Source organism: Cryptomeria japonica, chromosome 6, assembly GCF_030272615.1.
Source record: "Cryptomeria japonica chromosome 6, Sugi_1.0, whole genome shotgun sequence".
Taxonomy (NCBI): domain Eukaryota; kingdom Viridiplantae; phylum Streptophyta; class Pinopsida; order Cupressales; family Cupressaceae; genus Cryptomeria; species Cryptomeria japonica.
Genome location: NC_081410.1, coordinates 623,953,523 through 623,970,168, shown reverse-complemented (window position 1 = coordinate 623,970,168; position 16,646 = coordinate 623,953,523).

The window sequence follows — 16,646 nt, the reverse complement described above, 5'->3', positions numbered from 1 at the left end:
TCAACAACCCTCACAACAATTGGTACATGCTCAACTACTGGGTCCTTTCCCCTAAGTAGATCATGCCAATTTTGCAATCTACGGTTGGGAGCACAATATTGTCCCCTATGTATGTATATAAGATTTGAATTCGGCATTATTAGGTGTCTATAATATGGATGTTGTCATTATATTAAGTGCTTTTAAATAAGAAAGTATTCATATGTATTCTCCTAAATTGATATCTATATTCATTTCCTTAAATTTGTTGAGCATGTTAATAAACCACATTTTAAAAGTTGGTGGGTTTTGTACTCATTAAGAGTAGTTTTCATCAATGGGCCTTTGGTTTGATAGTGAAGTTGAAAGATTTTTAATAAGTCTTGCTGAGTGCAGTGACATCATAAGAGATGATGTTGTTATCATGCAAGTTTAGCTTAACTAAGGCTAGTGCTCTCATATTGGGTAGCTAAATAGGACTTTGTTGATGAAAAATCCTCTATAAAAAAATAGGACTAGTTTTCAAGAATAGATTAAATGGTCACACTCTTAAATGATGGTTGTTTGCTTAATTCTCTTAGATTTACTCTTGCATGGATGGAGGATAGCTCATGTGGACACATATTATAGTGGTGCATGTTAGGAGTTTGCTTTACATGTATCACCTAGGACCACTTGACTTTGCCCTTTGTCCTTAAATGCAATAAAAAAGATACTTAGTTTATGCCTCATGCAAGGGGGTTTCTTAATAAATTTAGCAATGCTACTTAGAAAAATTAGTGGCTTCCTAATAAAATTAGCAATGCTATTAATGGCTTCCTAATAAATTTAGATGTTGAGCTAGAAGTAGGACCTATTACAATTCATTGTAACAATCAAGGTATCGTATGTTTTGAAAAGAACCCAAATTTGTCATGTGAGGACAAAGCATATTGATGTCTAGTACCATTTTTTTTAGATATGGTAGAAGATGAGAGGGTTAAGCTGGAAAAAGTTGACACTTTGGAGAATAATGTGGATGTATTGAAAGAGCCAATGAGCACATAAAAGTTCACATGTTGTTACAAGTCTATTGATCTCTCGACCCTAGCAATTAGATAAATTGTGTTGATACTCCATTTGCTATTGCAAGGTGTTTAAAAAGTTGGAGAATCTCGAGAAACGTGTGTCAACATTGCTCCTAAAGATATGATTTTCAAATATAAAATGAAAAAGCTTAATTTTTTGGCTAAGCTTAGTTTTTGGCCAATTTAAAAAACTCTTGATTGCTCAACAATGCCCTAAAAAATGCTTCTTGTATAGATCTCTTCAAGTACTTCAATTTAAAAAATGATCTCAATTGACCCGCCAAATCAAAAGTTATGATCCTCAAACTTGTGTAAGAAATGTAAAATGTTGTTGGACCATAAAAGAGTTGTAATATTCCTTGGTATCCTTCATCCCTAACTTTTGACATTTCCTTCTAGATATTTTTTATTGGAGTCATATATGTGGGTATACTTCTAATGTGGTACAAGGTGTGAAGTATCCTCACTTTTCATTATATTACCTTACTGGGATTACCATTACGAATTTAGGCTTCCCCCCATTTGCATACCTTAAGGATGAATTCCTTAATACCTTTGATTTTCAACTCACAATAACTTTCTTCATGTCCTTTCAAAGTTGAAGATGTGGAGATACCTTAATCTACTTTCCTTGAGCATGAAGTATGCCATATTCTCAATCCCTAATTTCCAACAATGGTAAGAGTTGAGTTATCGATGACCCTCAATCCTTGAAACTTCAAAACTCTTGTGTTTTACACTATCCACCTCCATATACCTCCCTAGACGATCCAAGTTACCATTAATTAATTGATAAGACCTAGCAACTACCCAATTAGTGTGTTTCCACCTAGAAAGCTATTAATCTCATGGCTACACTTTTTGCATGGATGGTTTTCACATAAGGTTGCTAACCACAATTTTAATAGATTTCATAGGATATAAGCTTGTGTTGCATTCCTCATCCATTGACCCTCAATGCCTGAAGTGATTGGGCAACCAACAAAGCACCATCTATGCCACTTTCTTTTCCATAAAGAAGCTTGGTCATTCATTATTTCTGCATGATTCCAAGTCAAAGGAGTTTCTAAGGTTTCAACTCTTGCAAATCCAACTGCCATTAGAGTAGCAAATGTTTGTAAATCTTAAGGAGGTTAATATTGTACATGATACTTGGAGTTGAATGTCTCCATGAGTTCATTTTTAGATTTTTTGTAAAGTTTTAGTTTAGAGTTTCTTGTTGACAATTCACTGGTATGAATGTAATAGAAGATTAGATGAATTAGACATCATTGTAAGTTATTACAAGCTTTGCAGTAGTCTTTTCTTCACTTAAATCGACTTTTTTGTAATTTGGGGCTCGATTTCTTATATCACCATTTATGGTCTATGCATATTCATAGGTAAAATTTCTTTGCGATTTCATTTTTTTCCTTGTAGTGTTCTTGGACTTTGTAACCCAATGAATAGGCATTGGTCCTACGAGTTATGATCTACCAATCACTTAAACTAAAAGAATCATTCACTAATAGAGTAGGAGTAGAAATATATGAGTATATATTTCATGACTTGACATTATAACAAGGGAAAATATCTTTAGCAATCCATGACAATTATTATCTTAGAGAGTCATTTTATACACACCAACATCCTTTATCGGGTTCTATTGCACAATTTGTATATTTGTCTAACTTCAATTGTGTTTAATCTTATTGAGAGTACCTCTAAGTAAACCCCTCTGGGTATAGCTAAGCTTGAAATTCAAGGAGGTCTTACCGATTTTAGTAAAGTTGTCTAGTGTTGTCCTAAATGATAACGAGTTAGAGGTTTCTTACTCTAGTTTGACACCCCTAGTGCTTAGAGAACAACCTAGCTTTAGGAATTTAGGACCTACAACTCTAAGCACCACTACATAAAATCTCCACCGCCACAAACATCATGGTAATCATTGCCATGATGATGACCTTTTCATAAGTTTGTAGAATGCACCTCTCCCCCAATTTCATCCAACTCGTTTATAATGGAGTCATTTGAGTACACCAAAAGTGTTCCCTTTGTGAGAAACTATGAGTAAGATTTTCATATTAATAGTTGAGAATTTATGATAAAGGTGCAAGACCATATACTCAATCTTGTTCCTAAGATTTCAATAAATTAATAACTTTCATATAATTTACAATTTTTTTAAAATAAATTTATATGCATAAAGGGATTCAGGAATTTCCTTTGTATAACAAAACTGAAAGAAATGGAAGAAGAGACACAGCTATAGCCACAAATTTCTAATTAATGGAATAAATAGTTTTATATTTTTCATTTGCAGTGATCAAATATATCTCATTGTGTATTCAGGGCAGTTTTATATTTCAACATGTGATTTGCTAAACTTGAGGATACTTAGTGTTAGGTTTTATTGGGGAGTTGAATGAGGGTTTGGAGTTGATTGGGAGTACAATTGGTATTCTCATGATCGGCATACTTTAGGTTTGTGATCTCTTTACCATAATTTCAAAGACATTTAATCCATAAGGGAGTACACAGATTTCTTCTAACTTCAATTCTAAAATAGCCATCTTCGGATTCTAAACATAAGTTTCATCCCAGGGTGTGATTGTTGAGGTTACTGTTAAAGTTGATTTTTTGGGGTTAGCCATCTTCGGATTCTAAACATAAGTTTCATCCCAGGGTGTGATTGTGGAGGTTACTGTTAAAGTTGATTTTTTTGGGGTTTACTGTTACAACAACATATCCTTTCAAGAAATGAGGCGTCCAAATTTGCTGTCACCATTGCAATTGTGGTCTCGACTCTCGGATACAAAGGGTACGTATGTGAAGGCTCAATGAGTGCATTAAACATGTTTGATATGAACGAAAATGATTCTATTAAAAAAAAATGAATTGCACAAAGCTCTATGGGTTATAGTACAGAGCTCTATGGGTTGTAGTACAGCCCTCCACGAGGGAGGAGAGTAGGAACATTATTTAGAGTATTAATAGGAATGACCAATAATGAATTGTTCCAAGCTCTATGGGTTATGGTAGAGCCCTCCACGAGGGAGGAGAGTAAGAACGTTATTTAGAGTATTGATAGGAATGACAATGGGCTTACCAATTTTCTTGTGTTTAAGATCATGACCGGAATGGAAGCCATATTAAGAATTCCTTGAAATTACATATTACGTCTCTATATATTCAAGAATTCAATTAGTTACAGGATTTGTTCACCTGATCAGAGATCAGAAACCAAGAATGAATTACATATTACTTTTCTATATAGAGGCTTTGCAATACACTTCTTAGTCTAGAAACTTATCATACATACTACATGCAGATTATAAACTCTAAGAATTTTCATGCAAATTCCATTTTTAGAGAAGCTATTTTCAGAGAAGCTATTTTTAATTTCACGCAAAACTGCAGTTACTTTCATCCTTTGTGGGAGGAATTACAACTTATTCCAGCATTCTCCCCTTAACTTTGACCACTAATTGTTTCAACACAAAACTAATTATTCTTCTTCCAATTTCAGTGGGCTTCTCTCGTTCCGATTTTAATGGGCTTCTCTCCTACCGCAGTGCCTTGTCTTCAGTGATTCTGTGATCTTTTTTTCACAGGTTCTTCACTTTCTGCAACTTCATAGCTTGTCCTCGATCTTCTGCTCTGATACTAAATGAAAGAAATTATTAAAAACATAAATTGCTACATTTTACAAGATTTGATCTTCTGCTCTGATACTACATGAAAGAAATTATTAAAAACATAAATTGCTACATTTTACAAGATTTGATCATCTGATTAGAGATCAGAGACCAAGAATGAATTACATCACCTCTCTATATAGAGGCTTTGCAATACGATATTTAATCTAGAAACTTGATATGGGAGGAATTACAATTTATTCCAAAAGTAGAGCATAAAAATGGCAGACAAATTCATTCTACAACTCAAGCGCAAATGAGAGAAGAGGTGGTGTCTCCAGAAAATGGAAGCGATAAGAAAACATTTTGTTGCTGCAACTATATTACTAATTCCAGCAGCATTTATCAGCAGTAGCAGGTCTAAAATAGATGGATATGAATAAAATGTCTTTCATGTTCTGGAGGAAAATAGTCATTTAGATCGTTACTCCAAGGCTAATAATAATGATGATTATACCAAAAAATGGTTTTTGCATCAATAATCCTAATAGCCCCGCAAGTGGATAAGATCTATGCGGGACTTTGTTAGCTTGTTTCTAAGATCGTTGATACAGTAAGTTCATAATCTATTGGTTGTCCAATGCATCAATAGATGCAATTGCTAATCTCTAGAGTCTATACAACCAGGATCTTCTCTTTAGCTTAAAACTCCTAAATAATTAGCTGTAATAAATTAAACTTTTGTGTCAAGCCCTGATTTGATTTCATCGGTGATTTCAAAATGTGAAATGTATGAACTCAAAGGTTATTGGGAACTAAAGGCCAGGCTGCTGCCAATGGTCTAGGAATTTCCTTTACCATTGCACGAAACTCAATGCTGGAATAATCACGAAGGTATAGATTCCCGAGGTCTGCCACAAACAATTAGTCTAAATCCCAATTGCAGCTTTAAAATTCATCTATCGAAAGGGCACATAACTTTATTGAGTTAATTTTAGATGAGAATGTGCAAAATGTGTTAGGAGTTTGGGAATAACTCCATGTTAGATGGCACCTATCCATGATTTTTAGGCAGATCCACAACGCAAATCTTACAATCTAAGGGAGCCTTTATATTTGCATTTAACTGATGAAGGGAGTTAAAAACTGTTTTAATTTCATAAATATATTTTAGGAGTTGTTGACATCCAAGCATAAAATCGAATATAACCTAATCTCAATTTTAACATGCTTGAAAGTTCAAATATCACATGGATTCATACTGCTGCTGCTAAAATCGAAGTTTGCATAAAGCTTTAAATCCTTGCTTCAACCTCTCCCACTCTGACATGCATAAAATTATTCAACTGAAATATATTAAGTAGTTTCCCAGAATTGTACAAAAACCGATACCCATAGAATACAAGGCTGGGGAACACTGCTCAATGAATTCCAGGTCATATTATTTGCAGAGGGATATCTAAATGTGTGAGGAAGCTACCTGGTTTTGTAAGCTGAGTTGATTTCTTATAAGAATGCTTGCTATTTAATCCTGTGAATGGTTCATATATAAGGCACTCCATTTTGCTTTCCCATACGCGAGTTAATTTCTGCAATGCCAAGTTTTCAACTCAATCTTTTAATTTATTTGAATAATCCTTGACAAGCAGTTTATTTGAATAAATTACGTCCATATATCTGTCTTAAGAGGGATCGTATATATATAGAATACTGCTATAATTATCTATATATGACATCTAAAGATTTTATTTATTAAAATTAGTGAGATTTCAAAACCATTATCAAGTGTAGAATACAACTATTATTATCTATATATGACTATAGAATACTGCTATAATTATCTATATATGACATCTAGAGATTTTATTTGTTAAAATTAATGAAATTTCAAAACCATTATCAAGTGGCAGGGTTAACATCATGAACTGTACTATTTAGCATAACTTCAAAATGGTAAAGGAACTTTCAAATGTCTTGATTCTCATTTCTAAAATAAAAAATTAAATTCATTCAAGATGTTTTAAATTTAAAATTTCTAGAAAAGTTCTTTTCGCTCAAAACATTTCAACATAAAGATACTCGAAATACATTTACATAGATGTTTGTTTCCTTAAATCGTTTACTGAAAACATTTTAACAATGTTAACATCTATTGAAAAGTTTTAGACTACAAGCAGGTGTGGCATGAGTTGCCAAATAAATTGATTCACTTACAAATTTCTCTTCTAAATAAAAACTTGCATCATCTACATGTGGAATCACTCAGTTGGATTTGTTTTGTATTTTTACTGAGATTCAAATATTGAAGGTGAAGAAGATAAACCTGCAAGAAAGACATGTTTCTCAGATTGTAAATATATTTTTTTCACTTTGTGCAATAAAGCATTTCATTCTTGTGTACGAAACGAATTTGACATGATAGAATCACAAGTAATGTGTACTTGTAAACAAAAAAGAAGACTATGTCACTAGTATATTACCAGAAAATGTAGGGGAAAGGACCCAGTAGTTGTGCACCCTAACTTCACGCTTCTCAAAATCTTACTTGGAAATTTCAAATCACTCTGATTTTTATACAACAGCTTACTTGGCAAGTCCCCTTCTTATAACTAAGGTTTCAGAACCACATCATCAAATATGATGCCACATCAGCATGCTTTTTGCCAAGGTGTCCAAAATAGCCCCCCAAAAAAGTGAGACCAATAGGCATGCAAAAGAGACCCCAATAGTTGTGCAGCTGACATGGCATCACCTGATTGGTTACTTTTTACAATATTAGTACATTTCTTAACAACTATTGGTACATTTCCTAACAACTGTTGGTACATTTCCTAACAAAAATTGATATTTTTTGTTTCAAACAATAGGTTTTATTTGTTCAATTTTTAGAACAAAAGGTATCAACAACCCTCACAACAATTGGTACATGCTCAATTACTTGGTCCTTTCCCCTATATATGAAGACTGCACATCATGACCAAAGAACCAGTATGTATGACTTGTTTGTGACACAGTATCTACTTCATGAGAATGTTAGATTCTTGGCAAACCTCTGCTCCACAAGTAAGAAATAGTCAATCTAGTGTCAATTTTTTCCAAAAATAACTGAGATTCACAAACTAAGGTTACTGTTGTTAAAGAGGCCCAATTCAAATCCACATTTACAATTTTCACAGAACCTCTAGGGCTAGTAAAACCTGTGCATAATTTTTTGTCGAAATACCAATTTCCTTATTTGCTTATAACTACGAGTCCAAGTTAAATGATACATATTTTGCGAAGTGTTTCAGTTACGACACGATTTCAAGTTACTAAAATTGTACATTTGTCCGACGCCAATTTTAGTAATGAAAGTAATAGAAATCTCGCTTTACAAATCTAACAATTGGCAAGCATACCTTGCTTGAAGAGGATTTTAACTAGCGCAACACATTTTTCCCAAAATTTGCACTGAGAAACTGGTATTGTGAGGGAAACACATCCAGGTGAATCCATACCATCTCAAATGTTCGCAGCCAGGTCAAGGGCTCTTATTGTGCAATCATAAGAAATAATGAATTACTACACTAGCCTTCACTTGTCACATATCAAATTTATATGGGCAAATGTTCAAAACCAACATCTTCTTAAGATCTGTGTGCCAGCGCTGCTACTCGAAGCATCAACAAGCCCCTTTTCATAAATAGTGATGTGCTGCAAAAAGGATGTTAGGAACACACAAGACGCATCATTCATTAGTGTTAGTAGTATCAATTATAAATGAAATATAAAAGAAGCTACAATCCTAAGCATGCATATCAAGAGAGATATCAAACATATTATGAAAAGCATAAAAAAATGGAGAAAAGACACAAAACACTCTCAAATACTTGCCAACATGCCCATAGCTGCTCCTCCCTTGTTCCTCTCCTCTCTAAGTTCCACATGAGTGTAGCCCTCAACTTTTTTTGCACTGCTATGGAAGTCTTTGGAAATTCAAGATTTATGAAAAATGAAGATAAAAGACTATGCAAATGCAAGCAAACTAGATATGAGAAAATACCTAATTAATCTATATTGATTTTAACCAAAATAACAACTTAGATATGATTTGCTCCTAAAATGCTCTCTCGATTCTACTATAGATTAGATGCACACAAGATTTCTGGATCTGGATATGAAGGAAATGGGCTCTATTTATAGAAAAAATAGAGAAATGGATGGTTGAGATTGAGTAATCTCAACAAGGGTCAGGATTGATGGGTTTGTGATCCATGTGATGGCTTTCAACCCAATCCCAGGATAACAAATGTCAACATGAGATGGCTTGAGAGGAGAGGGAAGAAGCATTAAATCTTGAGATGGCATGAAGGTTACCTTGGGAGGTAAGTTTAGGCTTGAGTTGAATGAATAAAGCCTTTATCCAAGGGTAATGCCTTTATCTAATGGAGGGGATAACCATGGTCAAAGCAATGAATGCTTGAAGAGACACATGAGTTAAATTTAGGTTGAGTTAGAAGAAAAGTCTCTAACCATGTGGGTGAGTTGAGTTAACCATTAATGGTTATGTAAGAGCCATACGTGGTTTGGAAGACTTTAGGGGTTAACTTGTTGAAGACATAAAGCCTTTAATGCATTTCAAAGACTTTGAGACTTTGAGAAGTGACTTCAAGTTGCTTAGGAATGTGACAATATTTAGGAGATGGATTAGGCTAATTAGAAGGGGTTAGAAGAGTCTAGAAGGTGGTTAGAAGAGTCTAGAAGGGGATTAGAATGCAAGTGGGTTTGGTGGGTGAGAGAAAATGGGATTTTAATTAAAATAAAATTCATTTATTTCAATCAAATAGGTGCAACTTGCATTTGTAGGAGAATGCAAGTGGCGGAGGGGGGGGGTAGTTTAGGAATTTAAATAAATATTTATTTATTTATTTAAAGGAGGAAAGAGGGTTAAATTAAATAAATTTATTCATTTAATTGATTGTGAATTTGGTTTAATGAATTAATTTAAATAAATTGAATAATTTATTTAATTAATAGAAGAAGAGGTTGAGGATGAATTAATTAAATATTCAATTTAATTAACTGGTTATTTATGGTTTATTAATCAAATAAATAGTAAATATTTATTTAATTGTGGACAGATTTATGTGATTACATTTTCCCCTCTTTGAGATGGTGCAGTTTATCACATCATTTCAAAGAAAGAAATATAGGTGTGAAGAAATATGCCCCATAAATGTTAATTTAGTGGGTGGTATGCCCCCTCGAGAGATGGGCCGATTTTTTTTGAAAAATCGGGCGATCTTTCGAAAAAGAGAAAGAAGTGGAAGGGAGGTAGAATAGAATAAATTTAGAAATAATGGTGAAAGAATGGAAGAAGATGGAGTGAATACAGAGAAATGGGAAGTCAGTGAATACCCTTAGGTCATGCAAGAGATACAGTGCAAAGGTAGTGTGTGCTTTGGATTGACGCTATACAATTGATCAAAATTGGTTGGACAATCTAGTGCAATCGGTTAAATTGCCCCGGTTAAGTCAAAGCATGACAATTGATGTCAGTTGTTCGCTTAGACAGGATAATGTCTGAGGAAGTGAATCAAAGTGACCTTAGGAGACTTAGACAATTGATGTAATTTCCCGATGAAGTCAAGGTATCTAAAGCAAAATACTTGTTGAGACTTAGACAATTGATGTAATTGTCCATTGTGATTGTGTTTGATTGGTTGATCAATTGATAGTGTTTGCATTAAGGTTGGTTGTGGTGAATCATAGCAGCCCCAGTGAGATTAAGGTAATTGTGATAAATGTTTGTTGTAGTCTAAGATTACCATGATCGAGTACTTGTTGAGACCCGAAGATACTTGATCAAAGTATCAGTTGATAGTCTAGGTGTGTGTGTGGTTGATGTACCTGTGTAGATAAAGTAACTTGCTTGGCTTATAGGATGACTTAGGATGGTAAGCGCAATCCCTCTTGTTAGAGATGGACGGTGATGAACATGACTTGATTGGGTTGATGGGGCATGATGTAGGGTATGTGATGTTGATGATCGAGATGGGGAGGGTGAGGGGGTGATTCAATGTTAGATAGAAGGTATGGAGGACTTAGGACCCATTCCTATGGAAAAGGATCAACATAAGAGAGTATGCATTGTCCTTACTATGTATGAATGATATGCAGCTGTATGAATGTATGGATGGATGGAATGCAACGGAATGCAATACATACAAATGAGATGAAGTGACGATCCATAGATTATTCACAGTGTTGTATTTTCATCATCGAACATGGTAGTATCGTTCTTGGTTGAGGTAGCAGGAACCAAGTTTGAGCATTTCACCTGTAGGCAAGCATCACAAGCAAGGAAAGTTACCCTCCATTCTAGTTCATGTGCAAATGGTGGAGGTATATGTTATAGTCAGCAAGTCATAGTGATTCATGATTGTATGTTGCATAGGATCATGTAGCTTAGTGAACTTCCCACGTAGACACCATCAGTACATGCCCTAGAGCTTCATTGGAACAATCCATAGACAGCAAACAAAGAAAAAGATATCAGGAGTCATCCCGACTACTCTAATCACTTATGGATATCCTCGAGTAGCGTAGGAACCTGATATGAATAAAATAAAGACATAACAAATCAATCAAGTACTTAGCAGCTTAAACATAATTTTCTTGTCAAAGAAAATGTTACCATGTCTTTGTTTTGTAAGGAAGGATGTATTCTTGTGAAGACAGTTTGTGTGTAAATGTTTTGATTGGTTGATTTGTTAGGTGATCATCATTTGAGTAGCTCAAAATGTTTGTTTTAGTGTCTGTTGTGATGTGTATGTACAAAGAATATTATATGCTGCAATATTTTTGATTGATTTTTTATGTTTATCATGTTTTTTTATTTTTATGAATGTTTTTGTATGTTTTTGGTATTTTTTGAGTTTTTACGAATGTTTTTGGGTATTTATTTTAAGATATTTTTTAATAAGGAACTCAATGAATCACACACAATGTAGAATCCACTTCCATCAGTAGGTTTAAGAGTATTGTCCCTAGTTAGATGTCGCTATGAAAGCAAGATGTAGGACACATGAAGTAATAACACTAATTGAACATCAATAACAAGCCATGGTTTGAATGATAAGTAAATAGATGTAATGTATACAATAGATGTGATCACAACGAGCTTGAAAGACAATGGAGTCATAGCCTTTTATGAATGGCACCTTTTTGCCAGGTTTTCACCACCGTACTTACCCAAGGTGCCACTAGAGTGGTTTTTTCACTATTTGGATGTATGATTTTTCTGTACTATTTTGATTTTCTTTTTTGTATTTTCTTCAAGACATTTTTCTAAATGTTTTTGGTGTTTTTTTGGTATTATGGTGGATCCTGATGCGTTGTACAACTTATGTATGAAACCGTTTAAGGTGTATGTTGTTGATCAGATCTACTAGCGGTTCCCCTTCGGAAGTTGCCAACTGATATGCCCCAGACCCGAAGACAACAATGATGACATACGGACCCAACCAATTTGATTCAAACTTCCTCTGATATTCTTTGTTTGGTTGGTTATGAGGATTCTCTCTGAGAACAAGATCACCTACCTCAAATGTACGAGGTTTAACCTGATGATTATAGCTTCTGCTTATGAGCTACTGATAGGCTTTTAGGTGGTTGTATGCAACTTGTCGCCTTTCATCAAGTAGTTCCAAGTCTTGAAGACGTGAGACTTGGTATGCTTCATCATCTATCATATTATGCAAGAAAACCCATAAAGATGGTATCTCAACCTCAATAGGCAGGATGGCTTCTACTCCATAGACCAGTGAGTAGGGAGTTGCGCCTATAGGGGTTAGAATGCTAGTTCGATACGCCCATAGTGTTGGATTTAAGTGAATGTGCCAATCACGACCAACATCATTGACTGTCTTTGTAAGGATCCTTAATATGTTCTTGTTTGATTCTTCGGCCTGACCATTGCCTTGTGGGTAATAGGGGGTGGAAAAGCAGTGTTGGATATGAAATTTCTCACAGAGCTCACAGACATCCTAATTTTTGAAAGGAAGGTCGTTATCTATGATGATGGACATGGGTACACCATACCGGTGGATGATGTAATTAAGGATAAATGAGGTGATCTGCTTGTCGATGACTTGGGTAAGTGGAACGACTTCGATTCACTTTGTGAAGTATTCAATGGCGGTAATGATAAATTTGTGGTCGTTGGATGAAGATGGATGGATTTTACCCACAAGGTCAAGTATCCATTGACAAAAGGGCCATGGTGTTGTGATTGGTTGCAATTATTATGATGGTGCATGTATCAGGTCTCTATGAACTTGACACTTCTTGCATTTTCTGACAAAATAGTAGGAGTCTTTTTCCATGGTGGGCCAATAGTATCTGGCTCGCTTGATTTTATTTGCTAGCGAAGGCCCACTTGAGTGAGCCCCACAAATTCCTTCATGTACCTCTTCCAAGGCCTTTGTTATCTCATCTTGTTCCAAACATCGAATGAGAGTACCATCAAGGCTTCACCAGTATAGGGTTTCAGCAATGATGATGTATCGAGTGGTTTGGCGGATGAAGGTTTTGTGTTGGTTATTGGATTGGTTGGGAGGAAGTGTGTGATCGCAGAGGTAAGTGAAGAACTCACCGTACCATGGGGATTTTGAACCGACGAGGCGATATATCATTTCCGTTCGGGGATATCATAAGCGGGGATCCAAAGTTGTTCTACCAAGAACTCATAGCGTATTGAATTTTGTAGAAGATCCAGAAGAGATGCAATTGTAGCCATTGTGTCGGCAGCTCAATTCTAATCTCTAGGTACTTGCTCAAATGTGATAGTTGCAAATGATTCTTTGTAACTATCCACCATCCTTTTATATGGCAAATGATTCTTTGTAACTATCAACCAATTGTGCAATGAATCTCCGAATTGATTGTGGTTGCCCTTGTAGTGTCCTTAACTGACTGATGTTCTTTGGAGGTGGCATGTCCATGATTGCTTTAACTTTTGTCGGATCTACTTCAATGCCTTTGCTTGAGACAATGTATCCTAGGAGCTTCCCGAAGGTTACTCCAAAGATATTTCTTTGGATTTAGACGGACATGATATTGCTCTAATCTATCAAAGATTTGACCTAGTATTTCTAGATGATCTTCTCTTGTTAAGGATTTAGCTAGTAAATCATCAACATAATCTTCTATTATGGTATGCATCATATCATGAAAGATGGTAGTCATAGCTCTTTGATAGGTTGCCCCCGCATTCTTCAGACCAAAAGGCGTCACATTCCAATAGTATGTTCCCCACGAGCACGTGAAAGCAGTTTTGTGTTGAGCCTCTGGAGAAATCTTGATCTGGTTGTACCCTGAAAAGCCATCCATAAGGGAAAGCATTGCATGACCCATCGTTAGATCGACAATCATGTCGATGTTGGGTAAGGGGAAATCATCTTTAGGGCATGCTTTGTTCAAATCTTTGAAGTTTGTACATATACAGATGCCCCCATTAGGTTTGCTGATAGGTACAATATTGGAGATCCAATCTGCATAATCGATTGGTTTGATGAAACCAACATCCAAGAGCTTTTTGAGTTCTGCCTTGACAAGAACAGGAATTTGTGGGTGCATCTTTCTGAGCTTTTGTTTAATAGGTTTAGCTCCTTCTGCCATAGTTAGGTGATGCACGACCAAATCAGGATCTAAGCCAGGCATGTTTGCATAAGACCATGCAAAGTTGATTTGACACTTCTGGAAGAATTCCACTAATTTTGGTTGTTCCTCTTGAGTTAATAGAGATGCCAAATGTACTTGGTGAGGAGTCTCAGGGGTCCCCACATTGAATTTTTTTGTTTCTTCGATTAGGATTGTTGATCTCTCCTGATTTCTACTAGAGGGGAGGATGTCAAACCTTTCATCCGTAGGTGCCTCAGAGAGGTTTTCACAATTGGATACACTCTTTATTTTTACTTTTTTGGGATCAACAAGTGCCACTATGTGGTTTTCACTAGAAGATCCATGTTTTATTGTGATGTTTTTATAGCTGAAAGGTTTGGTATTTTCCCCAAAGTACATTGTGCTATTAAGTTTGATGGCAAATCTAACTTTATGATCGTCGCTTGGTATATGATCTCACATTTCTAAAAAGTCTATGAGCACCTCATCGTTTTGGAAGTGATCAAGACATTGGGGATTTGGTTGGTTCCAGTCGATGAGTTCAGGGTGGAGGATAGGCATGACCTCATCGATTAAGTTTAGTTTAGAGGAGGCGTTGATGAGGGTTAATATAGATGAGTGAAGTTTGTCGATGGTACTCTCCTTGTCAGATTTGGGTGTGGGATTCGATGTAGAGCCCGTGGAAGTGTCTTCTAGCTTGGGTTTCCAAATAGTTTTTATCCATGCTTCTCCATACATGGGTATATCTTTACAAGGTGGTGGAGGTGATGTGTCTTCCTCGTCTGAAGTATTTAGATTCACTGCATCAAATTCCCACTCATGTGAGTCCATCTCAGAGTCACTCTCTAACATCCGATTAGTGTAACATGGTGGGATGTCTTTTGTATTGAAGAGTGCATTGGTCACGGGTTTGTGCACTTTTACATGTGGGATAGTTGGTGCTTCTGGCAAGTTTATTGGTGTTGTTGATGTTGTTGCTGGGAGTATCGGTGCAGTTGGTGCTACTGACACTACTAATGGGATTATTGGTGTTGTTGATGTTGTTGATAGCTTTGATGCTATTGATGGGATTATCATTTTTGTGGGTGCGATTGGTGCTACTCATGCTATTGATGGGATTATTGGTGTTGGTGGTGCAGTTGGTGCTACTAATGCTACTGATGGGATTATTGGTGTTGTTAATGTTGCTGATAGTTTTGATGTTATTGATGGGATTATTAGTTTTGTGGGTGCGGTTGGTGCTACTAATGCTACTGATGGGATTATTGGTGTTGTTGATGTTGCAGAGATAATCAAGGAGGGCCTCTTTGGAGTAAATGGCTAATACATGGGTTTGTTGGGTTTGCCTTTGAATATGAGTTTAGGAAGAGATTCCTTTTGAAAACCCAATCCAGTTTTATCTTTGGGTTTTAACTCAAGTTGTAAGGGCTCATGTCATCCTTGTTTGCAATGTCCCAAAGCACTCTGGCCATCATAGCCCATTCTTTGCATGATAGCAAGGCCTTTGTCATATTTATCATTGGGAAGCTTATCCCTTAGGCTTTCTTTGTTGATAGGATCTTTGTAGATCCATTCTGCCAGGTTCCCATCTCTTGTTTCTTCCTCCTGACTTTTACCAGGGACAAATTGCACCAAAGTGCAAGTTCTTTTGGCCAGTGGTGTTTGAAGCAACTTTTGTGGTTTGTCATGAGTTCTAGGGGATGTGGATAACTGCCCAACACAAAAGAGTTGGCTAAGATTATATTCCCCAGGACCTTCCTCAGCCATTTTCATCTTCAATTTCTCTTGCTCTGGCATAGCGGTTATGGAGTTGGAAAGAGAGGCTTGATTGACATATGATGAGGAAGGGATAGCTTCTCTGTTGTTAGGTATGGTGATCTTTGGTTGATGATAAATATTATTACAATATGCAAATGGATTTACATCGCCAAGGATTGTGATTTCTACACCGTTATGTGGGAACTTGATACATTGATGATAGGTCGATGGAATGACTTGCATGGCATGTATCAAGGTCTTCCTAACAAGAGATTATATGGCAAAGGAAGGTCTAGAACTTGGCAGACTATGTGCTTCACCACTGGCCCCACTCTGATAGGTAATACAATAGCTCCTCTGGAAGAACGCTCTACATCATCATAGGCTTTAATGGTTATCTTTTTGCTGGCATCCACTAATTCTACTGCATAGCCCAATGCTATGACCAACTGCAAGGTGCATATGTTTAAGCATGCTCCATTGTCAATCAAGACTCGATTGATTCTATGTTGGTTTATAAATCCTTCAATATGCAGGGATGCATTATGAGGTTGTTGGAACG